Raw genomic sequence first — 14,623 nt, 5'->3', positions numbered from 1 at the left:
GTTTTAGTTCTTACTTGAAAATGGACCTTCTGATAATGGAAATACTGTATTTGCAATGTGAGAAGGTGAAAGGAGGGACCGGGCTGAGGCTCTGTGTTTTTTATTTTCTTCTGTTTTGAACTCAGCTTTCTCAAACAACTGCATCTCTCTCATGAATGCTTTAGCATTGGACATTGAAGCTGATATACCTTTTTTTCATGGTTCTGGAATCAGGCCAACCTTTTCCAATCTTGGAATAAAGTAATAAAAACTGCTTAAACTATATTTTAATTTCATCCAAACCAAACCATTTGTCTTTTTTCAAAATTTAGTTATCAGTAAAGTCCATACTATTACCTAATAAAGTTGCTGGTTTTTATATCTTGTTAAAAGGTTAAATACTGCAACAGTTTCTTACAGGGATTTTTTTTCCCAGTATAGTAATGGGTTGCAATGAAAAACCCCTTCATTCTGTTTCCTTTATAACCAAAATTGTGGACAGAAAGAAAGTGTAGAATCTGTGACTAAAAATAATCTAGAATTTGCTTATGTGCAATAAATTTATTCTAAGAACACCCAATTTTAATTACCAAAGTTAGCCTGCCCAGACTCATAGTTAATAAAACCTATTCATCAACTGCTAAAACCTTCGATTTTTGTTTTAAACTGAAATTCAAACTATCTTCATCTAATCCCATAGATTTCTCAGAAGTTAATCTGAGTAACATTTAACAAATTGACAGAAAATCTTTAAATTTTCACAAGAAAACACGTGCTTTTTGTAAAGTGAAGAAGAAACTACCAATTCTGTTTGTACTGTCTCCTCTGTCTCCTCCTCATGTGTTCTGCATCATGCTATAAAGAATACAAAGCAAAATTCTCTTGTTTTTATTTTCTTCTCTCCTATTCTCGCTTCTTATCTCTTTTCTCTTCTGCCTTCTTTCCCCTCCTCTTCTCTCCCAAAATATATATCTTGGATCTTGATCCAAATAGATTTAGAGAAACTTAAAATATATACATAAGATAAAGCAATTTTTTTTTAAATTACGAGTATATAAAAAGATTAAGCCAAGGAAAAAAAACAAGAGCTCGAAATGAGAACCTCATAAAATGTATGCCATTATCCAAGTGCTAAAAGTTGGCTGCAAACTGGCTTTAAGCAGGATGAAAGAGTTTGGTTGGTTATATGACGGGATTCTCAATGTTTTTAAGAAAGAGCAAACTTAAATACCAAGAATGCAGAGGCACCTCTGATCATAGAATGAGCAAAAAATTTCTTTCAAGGATTCTGTGGTGGAGGAAGAAATTTTACTCTACCCTTCTAGGTTCTTTTGTCCAGTCTGATAATTAAACCAAAATGAGACAGATTAACAAGAGAAAATAATTAAATTTAATTACATATGTATATATAGAAACCACATATACTGACAAGTTCTGAGACAGAAACATAAATTGAGGTATATGTAACATCCTGAGCTAAGGTAAGGATGAGCTAAGATGCCTTGAGTTTTCAGACAGGAAGAGAGCAATTTCCCAGGAAGATAGGAAGAGCAAATGTTCAGTAATTAGAAGTTTACCCTGACCTACAGATAGGTCATAAAAAGTTATTTCTGGTGATAACTCTTAATAAGGGCAAGGTCCAAATTTAAATTCTTTAAGAGAGAGGTAAAAGATTCTCATGAGCCCACAGGGTCTTGATAGCTTTCAGCTCCAAGTAACCCACGTGCCAAAGTAGTACATCTTGGAGACATCTGTTGTGAACTCCTCAATACTTAAAACAAGAACATTGCATATTATTATGCAACAAACAGGGTCATTTACCACAGAGTAAGCGAAAATAACAACTTCATAGATTTATTTATCATACTTATCTTCTTGTTACTACCATGCTTTCCTACCAAGACCCAATTTAGTAAATGCCATCCTACAAGTAGGCTAGGTATGCTTTAGGATGGCCTTACTTCAAGAGTATATTATTTACTATCTAAAACAATAGATTCACTATATATCTTTCAAATGATCTCATGCTAATATTTCTTTCAGTTGAGCTTCATTAGACATTGGCAAGCACTGAATGCCAGTCCATATTTCAGACAGGAATCTAAACGACAGCTAGTCTATGTTGCACCAGGGTACAGATTCTTATGGTATAGCAATCAGAAGAATTCCAAGAGATTCAATTCTTTGTTGCACCCTAGTAGACACCTTTTAGAAGACTAAGGGTTTCTCCACTGCTCATGTTCAAATTTCCCATTTATAAGATTATTAGTAAATAAAGAAGAGAGAAGAGAGAGAGAGAGAGAGAGAGAGAGAGAGAGAGAGAGAGAGAGAGAAACATGACATTCTTTTCATAGAAAAGCGATCAGGAGAAAGTTTGATAACTATGCAACTTTTTCTTCAACTATTACATGAATATCAAGGAATTGAATAAAAATTTTTGTGCTTTATCGTTCAAATACAATTTGTTTTATAAAATATATACTTCAAAAATATCATTTTACCTTCTTTTCTCTGAGACATGTTTAAAACAATTTTCTACCCATCACACTTTATTTAAATAAAATGAGTTCTGTCAGTTATTTTTTTAAATTTTTTATTATTTGGTTTTCAAAATAAGGATTAACATAAGTTTGATAAATATCGATTTAAAATTTATATCAAAGATAAATATGATACAAGCTATGGACCATTAAATATTTGATTTCTCTAAAAATCACTTATCTAAAGCTTAATTTGATGTTTGTTTTGTTATTAGATCTTACTACATAGTCAATATTTCAAAATTAGAAGTCAGAACTAATATAAAAACCCTCCTTGGAAGTTATAGGATCCTGGAAAATTCTAAGTGCAGTAGGTAATTGAAATGCTCAGATATACTCTTGAAAAAAGAGTACTTGCCAATGAAGTCTTGCTCCCTTAGTCTTTCAAAAAAGGGAGAGAATAGCGGGAAAAATCTAAGAAAAAAGGTTGATGTAGACCTGTGAATTTGTGCAAGAAAAGAGAAGTAAAAAAACAAAAAAAATGAACTTATCATTTATTTTATAGCATTCAAGTCACTTGGAGCAAGTAAATGTTGGTAACATCACTTTAACATCAAATCAGAAACTGTATGTAGTTAAAAAATGCTATGATCCATTTTACAAAGAGACTGCTAACATTATTAGCTTTTTAATAGGTCACCTAGAAATTTAGCTATGTGACTCAAAATCTTTTCTATAGTTAAAAACAATTAACGGTCAACTTAACGACTATGTTCAACTAATAAATCTCAATCTCCCAGCCATGCATAACCTTATAAAAAATCTTACAAAATCATGGCATATTTATTTTTCTGCATTTTGAAGTAAGTACAAGAGAGCAAGTACTAACATCTGAGGATAGCTTTTATTCACAATGGTGTAATAGAAAAATAATATACAGCAAAACTGTTGAGTATCATATAAACTAAAGTTTCTTTGCCTTATATCCTTCAAGTGCTAAATATGAAAAAGAACAAATCCAGCACTGTCATCAAGGGGCTTTCAATTTAGTAGAAAGCGGTCATTCAAGCAAAGCAACCTCAATGAAATAGATAAAATAGGTTTAACAGCAGATGTTGGTTGTATATTCTCTAGTCATGTTTCTTATGTAGTATAATAAGAAATATTATTGGTCTTTGTTCCCAGTTCTGGCAAAGAGCTCCAGAAATCCTTGGAATTTCCTTAGTGGTAGGACTGTCTTTCCTTACTCATAAGGGGCCTCTTATGAGCATACTTGAGTTTATGCTATTGAGGTGACTTAGGGTGGGGACCCTAGATAGCCTCAAGATAGGGCTATTCACGCAAAATACCTAGTGATTAGTTGGTTGGAATGTTTAGCCCCACCCACCAACCTCTGAGAAAAGGAAAGGAATCTTGTGGGGGTTGGGGAGGGGTGGAGATTATGTTCTATAAAAGCTCTTGAGCAATGAGATTTGATGAGTTCCCTGTTGGTGAATGCATTCACATGCCTGTGCTTGATGCACTTCAGTTCCAAGGGACAGAGGCTCCTGTGCTTGGGACCATTCCAGACCTTGTCCTATCTACCTCTTCATCTGGCTGTTTATTTGTATCCTCTGTCATATCCTTGGTAAGAAACTGATAATAAATGGTTCCCTGAGTTTTATAAGCCATTCTAGCAAATTATGAAACTTGAAAGGGAAATTGTAGGATCCTGGTTTATAGCCAGCCAGAAATACAAGTGACGACCTGACTTTGTGATTGGTGTTTGAGTGGGGGCAATCTTGTGGGCCTAAGCCCTTAACCTGTGGACTCTAATAACATCTCCAGGTAGACAGTGTCAGATTTGAGTTAAATTTGTAAGACACCCAGTCCGCGTCTGATGATAGTTAGAGAATTGCTTGGTTGTGTTGGAAACATTTCAGCCTTGCCATAGCATTGTTTCTTACTAAGCACTGATTTCGTTGAGATATTGGTCAGCTGTCTGTTTCATAGTCCCCTCTCCAATTTCAGAAGTAGGATGGTAATTAGCCTGAGCCAATCAGGATAATTCCATTCCACTTAACGATTGTAGTTTAGCATTGAATGTGATCAATACTGGGTCAGTGAGATGTTAGGAATATGTGCTGGGAAAATTGTTTTTGTAAAAACTTACGCCCACTGAGTGTTATTCTGATGTTCTCATGTGAGTTTGAGATGCCTGGACCTGCTCCAGCTGTCTGTGCACTGATCTCCCAGGAACGTCTCATGTTGAAGATATTCCCAGTTTCACTTACCTCACATGACAAATCAACATGATAAAAATAAATTTGTCTTAATGACTTTATTCAAAGTTAGATTTGCATGTATAAGCTCACAAAATAATGGAATTATTCTTCTAGTGGAAAATTAAGAAATTCTGACAGGCAATGGAGGAGATATTTACGTGATTTTAAAATACTAATATGCAGATGGCCTTTTCATAGAGTTGAGTCTAAGTAATTTTTTTGTTTGTTTTTATTTTTAAATAATTTTCCCTAAATTCACTTAATTTTCTTCCTTGCGTGACCTTTTTCTATACCTTGGATTTTATGCTTCCATGTCTTCACAAGGACATTATTTGCACAAATAAAGGGATTATGGATGTAAGAATTTTTTTAAATGTCATTGTCATTATCAAACAAAATTATGTATTTAATCCCCGCAGCTTCCTTTTCTAAATTAACAATTTGTACATATCTAAAAGTCATTAGATCTCTATATAAAAAACTGCAAAATAGTCTATAGAGGGTATACAACAATTTGTTTAGCAAATTTCCTATGGAAGAGTATTGGGAATGTTTTCTTCCTCCATCCCCACTTATAACACTGCTACAGTAAAAACTTTCATTTATGTATATTTATGTTCCACATATAGTTATATAAGATAGATTCCTAAAGGTAGAATTGATGTGTAAAAGGTAAGATATATATATATATATTTTTTTTTCCTCTTTAAATAAAGATTTCTCTTTGTTGGATTTTTTTTTTTTAATTTTCCAATCCTACCAAATAACTTTTCCTCTTATAAAGAGTTGAATAAAATATATTCTAGTGTATTTACACATGTTTACTTTACCATAGAATATATTTTATGGGACTACTTACCAAAGGGGTTATCTTCCTAAGATTACCTGCTTGAATTTCGTTCTAATTGGTCATTTGTAGAGTTGCTACTACTTTACTATAGTGAACCCACAATTCATAGTTCAAGTTCTTTATTGTCATTTTATTTAAAAGCAAGCCGACCTCAAAACTTCTTGGTATTTAATCATTTTTTCTATTTTACAAAAGAAATCAGATGAAGAAATATTCACTGATGATAAATAGTGCACTTTCTTTATTCATCTCTTCAGTTTAAAAGTCAGCACTAAGAACCAGCACCGTTCTTTTATAAGGTATCTCTTCTTCTGAAGGGACAGGTATGAAACAGCAGCCAGACCAGCTGTGGAGTTGACAGTGTTTCTAAAATATGTTGCTTTGGTAAAACAGGAGGGCATAAAGATAGTTATATTGAAGTCCGGAAAAGTCTTGCTTGTTGGTTGATTCCTTCTGTATTAGTCTTGGAGCTTGAGACAAGCAGAAACATAACTGCAGTTGTCATTTGCCAAGATACCACTGGCAAAGAGGTTACGAATGGAGCTCTCTTCTTTCCTGCCAGAAGCAGCCATGGTGACAGGCTACCACAGAGAGGATTGCCTGTCTCTTCTATTTACTCTTGTGACAAAGAGATCAATGTCATCTGTCAATTTGGCACATTTCACAAGCACAAAATCCACATGAAAATCAGAGACCGAGAAGTATCTTCATTAGAAAATGATCATGTGTAGCAGTAATCTGAAGAGATGAGACATCTAGAAGATACAGGACATGACACAGTGTGGAAAACTGAAGTGACATGGTCATTGAAAGTGCTCATTTCTAATGCCGAAGTGACTCATGATACATTAAAATGAAATACAAGATCAAGGCATATGAACAAAGTTATGAAAAATAGAATAAGCATTTCTCTCCTAACACTGTGCACTACAGTTTGTGATTACATTTACAGCTGATACATCTTAATGAAATGATGGTTAAAACTGAATTCATCTGATAACAAAATATCTTGCAGTATGAAAGTAGAATTATTTATTACATAATGTGCTGTTGAGCATAATGGGTAAAGGAATATTAACCCCAATATTTTTAATATTGACATAGCTGTCAGAGAACTCTAAATTATTGGAGAAACTTCATATTTATCTACTCAAAACCCAGGGAGTCGACATCCTTTTTCTGGTTTTTTTGTTTTTGTTTTTTTTTTGTACCTGTGAAATTCAATACTACTTAAATTACAAAGATAAAATATAACAATTCAAAACATTTTTAAATAGGTATTTATAGGTGATCTAAATTCATTCTGACATTTCTATGCATTGCATTACATGAATATTAAAAGCTAGTTTTTCACAGGCAACGTAGGTCAAGATAAAATTGTATGTTATATACAGGAAACAGTAGAGGGTAGTAGTTCAGATATCAGACTTTATAGTAAGTCAGTCTCAGTTAAAATTCCAATTTCATCATTTGTTTTCTGTGGAACTTTAAACAAGTACCCTTTCTGTGCCCTGATTTCCTCATCCACAGATTGTGGTTGAGAATAATAATAACACCTGTATTAGAGACTGTTATGAAGCTATACGATTTAATCAATGTCAAATCTTAGAATAAGGTCTTAGACATAACAGCTGCCTAATAAACATTAGCAAATATTGTTTGACAATTTATCTTCACCAGGCCCAGTCTTCCTCTCATATTCCATTCCCTAGTGCTTAAATACTTGGTCATCCTGTATCATCATCAACATATGTAAGTAAGAAAGCTTGAGAAAGCCTGTAATCTTCTCTTAGAATTTAAGCCAATGTGTTACCTCTCTCAAGGCTATTTAACTCTTGAGGGTTTTCCGTCTACTCAGATTGTGCAATTAAAGGTTTGCCATCTGTCACAGATATGGCAGCAGCTCTGAATGAGTTTGAAGATATTTCAGGCCCAAAGGTGTTATTTCCTGTCACAGATTAGATAGCTCTACTTTACTAATTCCACCTACACATGAGGCCTGTCTAGTCCAAACACTCACAGGAATGTAAAGCAGATATCAGAGCATTAAAAATGAGGATTTGTATGTGTTCTAAAGAATTTTTTTTTAATGTTTCACAATAGAAGAGTTTTAATTTGTGCTTTTATTTGAATTTTTCACATCATTTTTATTCTATCTAGAGGTTTTCAGTAAGTTCTATCTCCTCTTTTCTCCAACTTTAGAGAAAGCAGAAACCACAAAGTTAGTTCCCTGAAATATCATCAAAAGTAACAACTTTAAAAAGAAATACAATTAATGTAGTTTTATTTTCATTTTTGATCAAATCTACTCAGTCTTGTTTATCTAAATCTGCATGGTCATATGCAGGAGCCACTTAGCTATGTGTGGCTACTGAGTGCTTAAAATATGGCTAGTTAAGGTACAAGTTGATACCTATCTAAGAGTAAAATACATACTATATTTCGCAGACTCAGTTTGAAAGAAAATATATAAAACGTATCAATTTTTATATTGGTAACATGTTGAAAATATTTAATCTGGATTTTAAAATATATTATAAAATTAATTTCATCTGTTTGTCTACTTTTCTATGTGGCTACTGGAAAATTGAAAATTACATATGTGTCTTGCATTTGTGGCTTCCATTTATTTCTCTTCAATAGTGTTGCTCTTGACTATTAGAAGGGAAATACTGAATTTATAAAACACACGCATGCACATTAAATTAAATTTTTAAATAAAAATTTTAAAAAGAGATGTAATCCCAAAATTCCATTTGTAAATGTAATGGAGTAGTTCCCTTGATAAAAACAATGATGGAAACCAGATTTATTATACCCCTACAAAAAAAAAAACATTGTTTGAAAATGTCAGAGAGCTATGGAGGCAACCCACACTTGAGGGAGCAGTGTCTCGGGAGGAAGACTAATGCAGAGACATGAGCTGACATAAAAGAGTTAGAGAACCCAGTGGCCTCTGCCGGGAGCCAGGGAAGCCAACAGAGCTCTGACAATCTTAAGAGGATGAAAAGACAAAAGTTGGAGTTTGGGACTTTCAGGAATCCAGGATTTGAAGTTCAAGACCTTGGAGAGGAAGAAACAGCAAAGAAATGAGCTGAACACTAATAGAGTTTCACGTCAGATATTTGCCAAATTCTTAAACCGTTCAAAGGCGAAAGACTAAGAAGTTAAACAGAAAGTGTTTGAAAAGTAGAATAAAGTTTTTAGCTGTCTTATGATTCCAAGGAATTAAAAACTGGGCTTTCAGAAGATGCCAAAGTAGAAGATGCCATAATAGTGAGGTCCCTGTTGGGACCTCTGGAGCACCAAAACAGAATTTGAATCAGTCTTATGAAAACTCTAATCAGTCATGGTGGTTAGAGCTCCCACTCTATTATTTTCGCCTTTGGGTACTTTTGAAGAAACAAGCCAAAGGAGAAAAAATAGGTAATTGACAGAACTGTAGATGATCCATGCTATGGTCTGAATGTGTTCTCCCCAAATTCAGATGTTGAAACCTACACCCTAAAATAATGATATTAGGAGGTGGGACCTTTGAGGTGATTAGATCATGAGGGCAGAGCTCTCAGGAATGGGATTAGTGCTTTTATAAAAGAGCTCCCTTGCTTCTTCCACCATGTGAGGATACAGTGAGAGGGTGCGTTTTAGGAAGTTGGGCCCACACCAAACTCTTGACCATGTTGGCACTTTGATATTAGTCTTTCCAGGCTCCAGAACTGGGAGAAATAAATTTGTTATTTATAAGCTATTCAGTCTATGGTATTTTCTTTCAGCAGCACAAGTAGACTAAGACAATCCAGTTACTAAAGTTATCAGATATGGACTCTGATAATTATGTTTAAGAAAATGAATGACAGATATAAAAAAATTAAAAGTCAAATGGAAACTCTAGAACTAAAATTGCAATTACAGAAATGAAAAAACTCTGTGGATAGGTTTAATAACAGGAGATAGGATTCATTAACTCTAAAATAGGCCATTGGAAAATATCAGGCTCACTCAGAGAGCAAAAATGATAGAAAACATGCAAAAGAGGGTAAGAGAAATATAGGTCTCAATAAAATGTTCCAATAAGAAATATAATTGGAGTCTTGGAAGATGAAGAGAAACACAACACACAGTTATCATATTTAAACAAAACTGGCTGAGAATTTTTCAAAACTGTCAAAAAATATCACACCTCAGAGTGAAGAAACCCTACAAACCTGACTAGGATAAATGTAAAATTACATTAGGTACATCATAGTGAAACTTTGGAAAAACAAAGACCAAAGGATAATCTTAAAAACATAAGGCCTTAGGGTTGAGGTTAAGAGATAGTAGACTACTCGCTTGTTAGAAGAAGAAGAGGATGTAACTTGGCAAATTGTGAAGCTGAATGAAATTAGGCATCAAAACAGTTCTGTGAAGCTCATAATTCAACATCCTTGGAAAGGCTGCTGCAGATTAATGAGCAACCCTCAAACTAACCCATACAGGGAAACGGTCAGTTAGCTGTAACTAATTATAGTAATTGCACGGTGCCAATGATTTTTAGTTTTCTGGTGACTATGGGGACAGTTTCCACCAGAAGAAAAGAGCAATAAAAAATGGAAACAAAGAAAGATAATTCATTTTTTAAAGCCACTTCACTAGGCTTTAAAATTGTCATAATTTTGGCTTATGTTACCAATGAATAATGTTGGGAAAATTTTTTGAGAGTTGTAGTAGTAGAACAGCTATTGTAATGATATGGTCCTACTCCCTGTTTAAATAAGGACCATCGGCTAATTAGATCAGACTTACAAACAACATCATAACTTAAACTCTTTCCAAACTGCAAAAATTTCCCCAAATTTACTTCTTCCATTCATATTTGTTCACATCCTCCTTCAACAATAAAGGATAGATGTGCCTATTAGCTGCAGTAAATAAATAAATAGAAACAAAAACAAATCAAGCAGAAAGTTTTCTCCATCAAATATCACAGAGAAACACCAATAATAGAGAAAAGAAAAAGAAAAAGCATAATGCACATGTCATATGTATATGCCTATCACTATACACTCTAAGTGTATCACTTCTGACGCTGCCTCATGTGGTCATTTCTGAAGTAAATTTACGGTTCTAGTGGCCTGACCTCTTCTGATTTTACCAATCTTCAATATCTGTCCCTCAGCCATTCTTTCATTTTTTTTTCACCCATTTATTCTGCAGATATTTATTGAGCACCCACTATGTGGCAGACACTACTCTAGATAGGGTACCTAAATGGATGAGACAAGGCAATTAACTAAAACACATGAATTGTTCAATATTTATGAGTGCTGTGGAGAAACAATAGGTAAGAAAGAGGTTAGAAATTGATGGGATGTGATTTTAGGTAAGATAACCAAGGAAAATATGGTTAATAAGGTAAAGTTAAAGGCTTGACAAAAGTAAAGGAGTAGAGAACTTGGGGGCATGTATTTCAGTCAGAGAATCCATTAAATGCCAAGAGGCAAAGGCCATGGGGCAGCAGCAGGGCTGATATGTTCAAGAAAAGGGAAGCCCATGAGATTGGAGCAGAGGGAGCTTAGGGATACGAGATTTAATAAGAAAGGTGCCTGGGAGCAAGTTCCTAAAGGGCCTTTTTAGGTCATTGAAGAGCTTGAGATTTTACTTTAAATTAGATGAGATGCCACTGGAAAGATTTGTGCACAGAAGTTATATGACTAAAGTTGGATGTTAAAGGATCGTTCTGGCTGGATTGTGTGGAGGACAGAGATTGAAGAGAACCAAGAGTGGGAGCAAGGTATAAAATGATGACCCCTTAACCTAAAGTGGCACTGATGAAGATGGTGAGAGATGGTTGGATTCTGGCTGTATTTCACCCAACGAGCCAAGAAATTTTGCTGATGGAACAACTATGAGGAAAGAAAGGAGTTAAAGATAACCATAAGGATTTTGGTCTAAATAGCTTGGGAAATGTAATAGGCATTTGTTAAAATGAAGATTGTGAGAAGGGCAAATTTGGGAGATCTGTTTTAGACACGTTCGGTTTAGATGCTAAATATCTAAAGGATGAATCATATTCTGTGTGTCTTAGACAAAAAAAAATGGTTAAAAAGGGAAAATAATTGTAAGTAAATACTCATTGTAATTTTTTCACAATCAATTATTTAGTTTTACAATGTGTTTTTGGGAGACAGTTTCTTAGATTTGGCTGCTCAGCACATCATTTTCTTCACCTTCTCACAATGCAAAACTGTCTCTACACCAGAAATGAGGTCCATGTGATCCAACTTTGGTTACTCATGAATTCTATGCTCTTTGACAACATGATGTGGCTTAATCAAACTACTCCTGCTATTGATATATTGGTACTGATATATTGAGTTAAGAGAAATAAATACTCTTTCTCTAAGGTTCCAAATTTGAGATTATGTAAATCTGCAGCTGCCAGCCACTGTCTTCCCCAACTGCAGGTTATTCTGTGGTAGAAGACCATGAGGACAATACCCAGCCAGAAGGACTGATGAGAGGTAAAAGGCAGGTTTGAAGTCCTGCATCAGCTTCCTCTAAAACAAGCTTCACCCTAGAACTTTACAGTTACTTGAGTCAATAAATTTCTTTTCTCTCCCCGCTTCCCTCCACTCCCTTCTCTTCCTCCTCTTCCTTCTTAGATTAAAACTATTTTAAATTTGTTTCTCTCATATATTACCAATGAAATTAGAATTTCTTTAAGAACAACAACAAGAAAAGAATCTTTACAGATTCATTCATTTTTATAGTAAAAGCGGAGGCATATCATGCTAATGACATTTCTTTTATTGTTTTTTTAAGAATTTCTTTGAGAAACAAGATTGTACATTATAAAAATAGGCATTGCTTTTTAAATTAAAATTTATAATAATTAAAATTTTTCTTAGAGAAAATTTTCATCCATTCATAATTCAAATTTAAGTGGAAAATAAAAATACTAAAGATTAAATGCTATTCCCTCAAAAATTCCAAATCTACATTAAAATCAACTGCTTTTATTCGTTATTCTAAATATTTTTATAGAAATTCTAAGCCGTGTGTCAGTTATATTTTCATAATTTTACCCAATTTCTAGAGTCATTCTTACTTTGCTGAAGAGACTGAATTCAAAACTGAAGTGACTATAGAAAAAAGACATACCCAGGGTTCACTGAACCCATCGATTCTATAATTTGCCTTGAATGATTAAGAATTTATTGTATTAACAATCAAGAGCCCAGAAAACATTCCAAGACAAACTGAGTTAAAATTATTTCAGTAATACATTCTTGGCTGAACTTTGAAGTACTATTATTATTTTCAATCTCCAGTGCACTCCAGTTTATAATTATGTATCATTTACTGTATCAGCTGGTAGACAACTTGCCTTCTAAACTCAACCATTAAGCACATACTTGAAATTCTTTTTACGTCTGTATTGGTTATTTTATAAATGTAACAATGGCTTTGAGGTTGGTCCAAAGAGCTGCAAATTTTTGTTTCGTGCTTTTTATAAACTACCAAAAGACATGTATTTATTTCTATCAATAAATTCAGTATTCACTAAGCAAATTAAAAAAAAAAAAATCAAAACATATACTAAAAGATGTCCTTAGAAATGTCATCTCTCTTTTGCTGAGGGGGAAAAAAAACTAACTTTTGAAACTACTCTTAAAATAAACTTTTCTCATTTCCAAAGAGAATTATTGCCAGATGAGAGTAAATTAAAAATAAAAACTTTTAGAAAATATCCAACAGAGAAAATATGACTCTGAAGGAGGGTGATTGCCTCCCAGGGTTCCCCCGAGCAATCAGAATGAAGATCATTCACAGTGTCTCTACAGAAGATGATTAACACAAATATAAAAAAACAGGAATCTTAGGATTTCATGACTTAGAGACAACAGCATTTTCTTCTGATTTGGTTTATTCAATTCTTGAGTAACTCTGTAAGTCTAAGGATTAAAATGCCAAAAAGAAAATGAGAGGAGGCCTTAGATAGCGTGAACTGTAGTCTAAACAAGAAGTGAGGCCCTGAGCATTATCCTCATGTGAATGGAGATTCCTTGGATAATGCCTATAGATTGGAAAGAAAAAAAGGCTTTGCACACAGCCATCCATTGTTTAGTTTTTGTTAGAACCAAAATAAGTAGAGACTGGCTTTTCAGGGCCACTCTGTGAGGACTGAAGAGAGGAATGCCACAGTGTTTGATGTCTTCATTTTCCAGGGCTGACCTGGCAGGCAGGGGAGTCTCCGTAGAGAAAAGACAACTCCTGAACCAAGTCGCACTTCCCTGGTAATGAGCCCTGGGGCACTTCTCTTAGGATAATGTGCTTTATTGTCACAGTAGAGCTAATAGAGCTGTGATGACATCACATACCCTGTAATGAAAAAAATAGAAGAAGAGGAAAAACATCTCCAGGGATCACAAAATTCCCCAGAAGGCCACAACTAATATTGGCAAAAGTGCAATAGACAGATATGTAACATATTGCATGAAAGGCAAGAATGAAGAAATCACTAAAACGTTTAAGCCATTATCTCCAACTTCAATCCACCTGGCCCATCTACCAGAAGCGTGGGAAACTAGAAATAAACATATGAAGATAACTAAATATTAAACTTTTGGGGGGGTCGGCTACCTGTCAGGGTTTAGCAGTTTCCTTAGATGTAGGATTTTGGCATGCTTTATCTTTTGTGTATATTCAAATATTTTTAGATTTAGAAATATGACCATATTGTGATTTAAAACATATTCTAAGTATGCACTTCTTAAAGCCTCAAGACTGTGTCAAACAGCCATTTTACAGCTCTCTGGATTTTTACTACTCAGCAAAAATTACTGGTCTTATAAAAGCCAATTTCATTGTCTTGTAAAATACTGCAGGTATTTATATCACAGCGTGATAAATCTCAGAGAGAAAAGAAAGCAAGTATGAAATTTTTAGATCTGTTACACCATTTAACTCAAAGAATGTTGATATGACCCACTGCACAAAGTTTAAATACATGAGGCACTTTTGATTGTTAACTCCCTGAACTTGCTGGTGGAGCAGAGTGAGACAAG

Source organism: Pteropus alecto, unplaced genomic scaffold, assembly GCF_000325575.1.
Source record: "Pteropus alecto unplaced genomic scaffold, ASM32557v1 scaffold7, whole genome shotgun sequence".
In the NCBI taxonomy this organism is placed as follows: domain Eukaryota; kingdom Metazoa; phylum Chordata; class Mammalia; order Chiroptera; family Pteropodidae; genus Pteropus; species Pteropus alecto.
The sequence above is the reverse complement of the archived record's forward strand: the minus strand, read 5'-3'. Positions refer to the sequence as shown.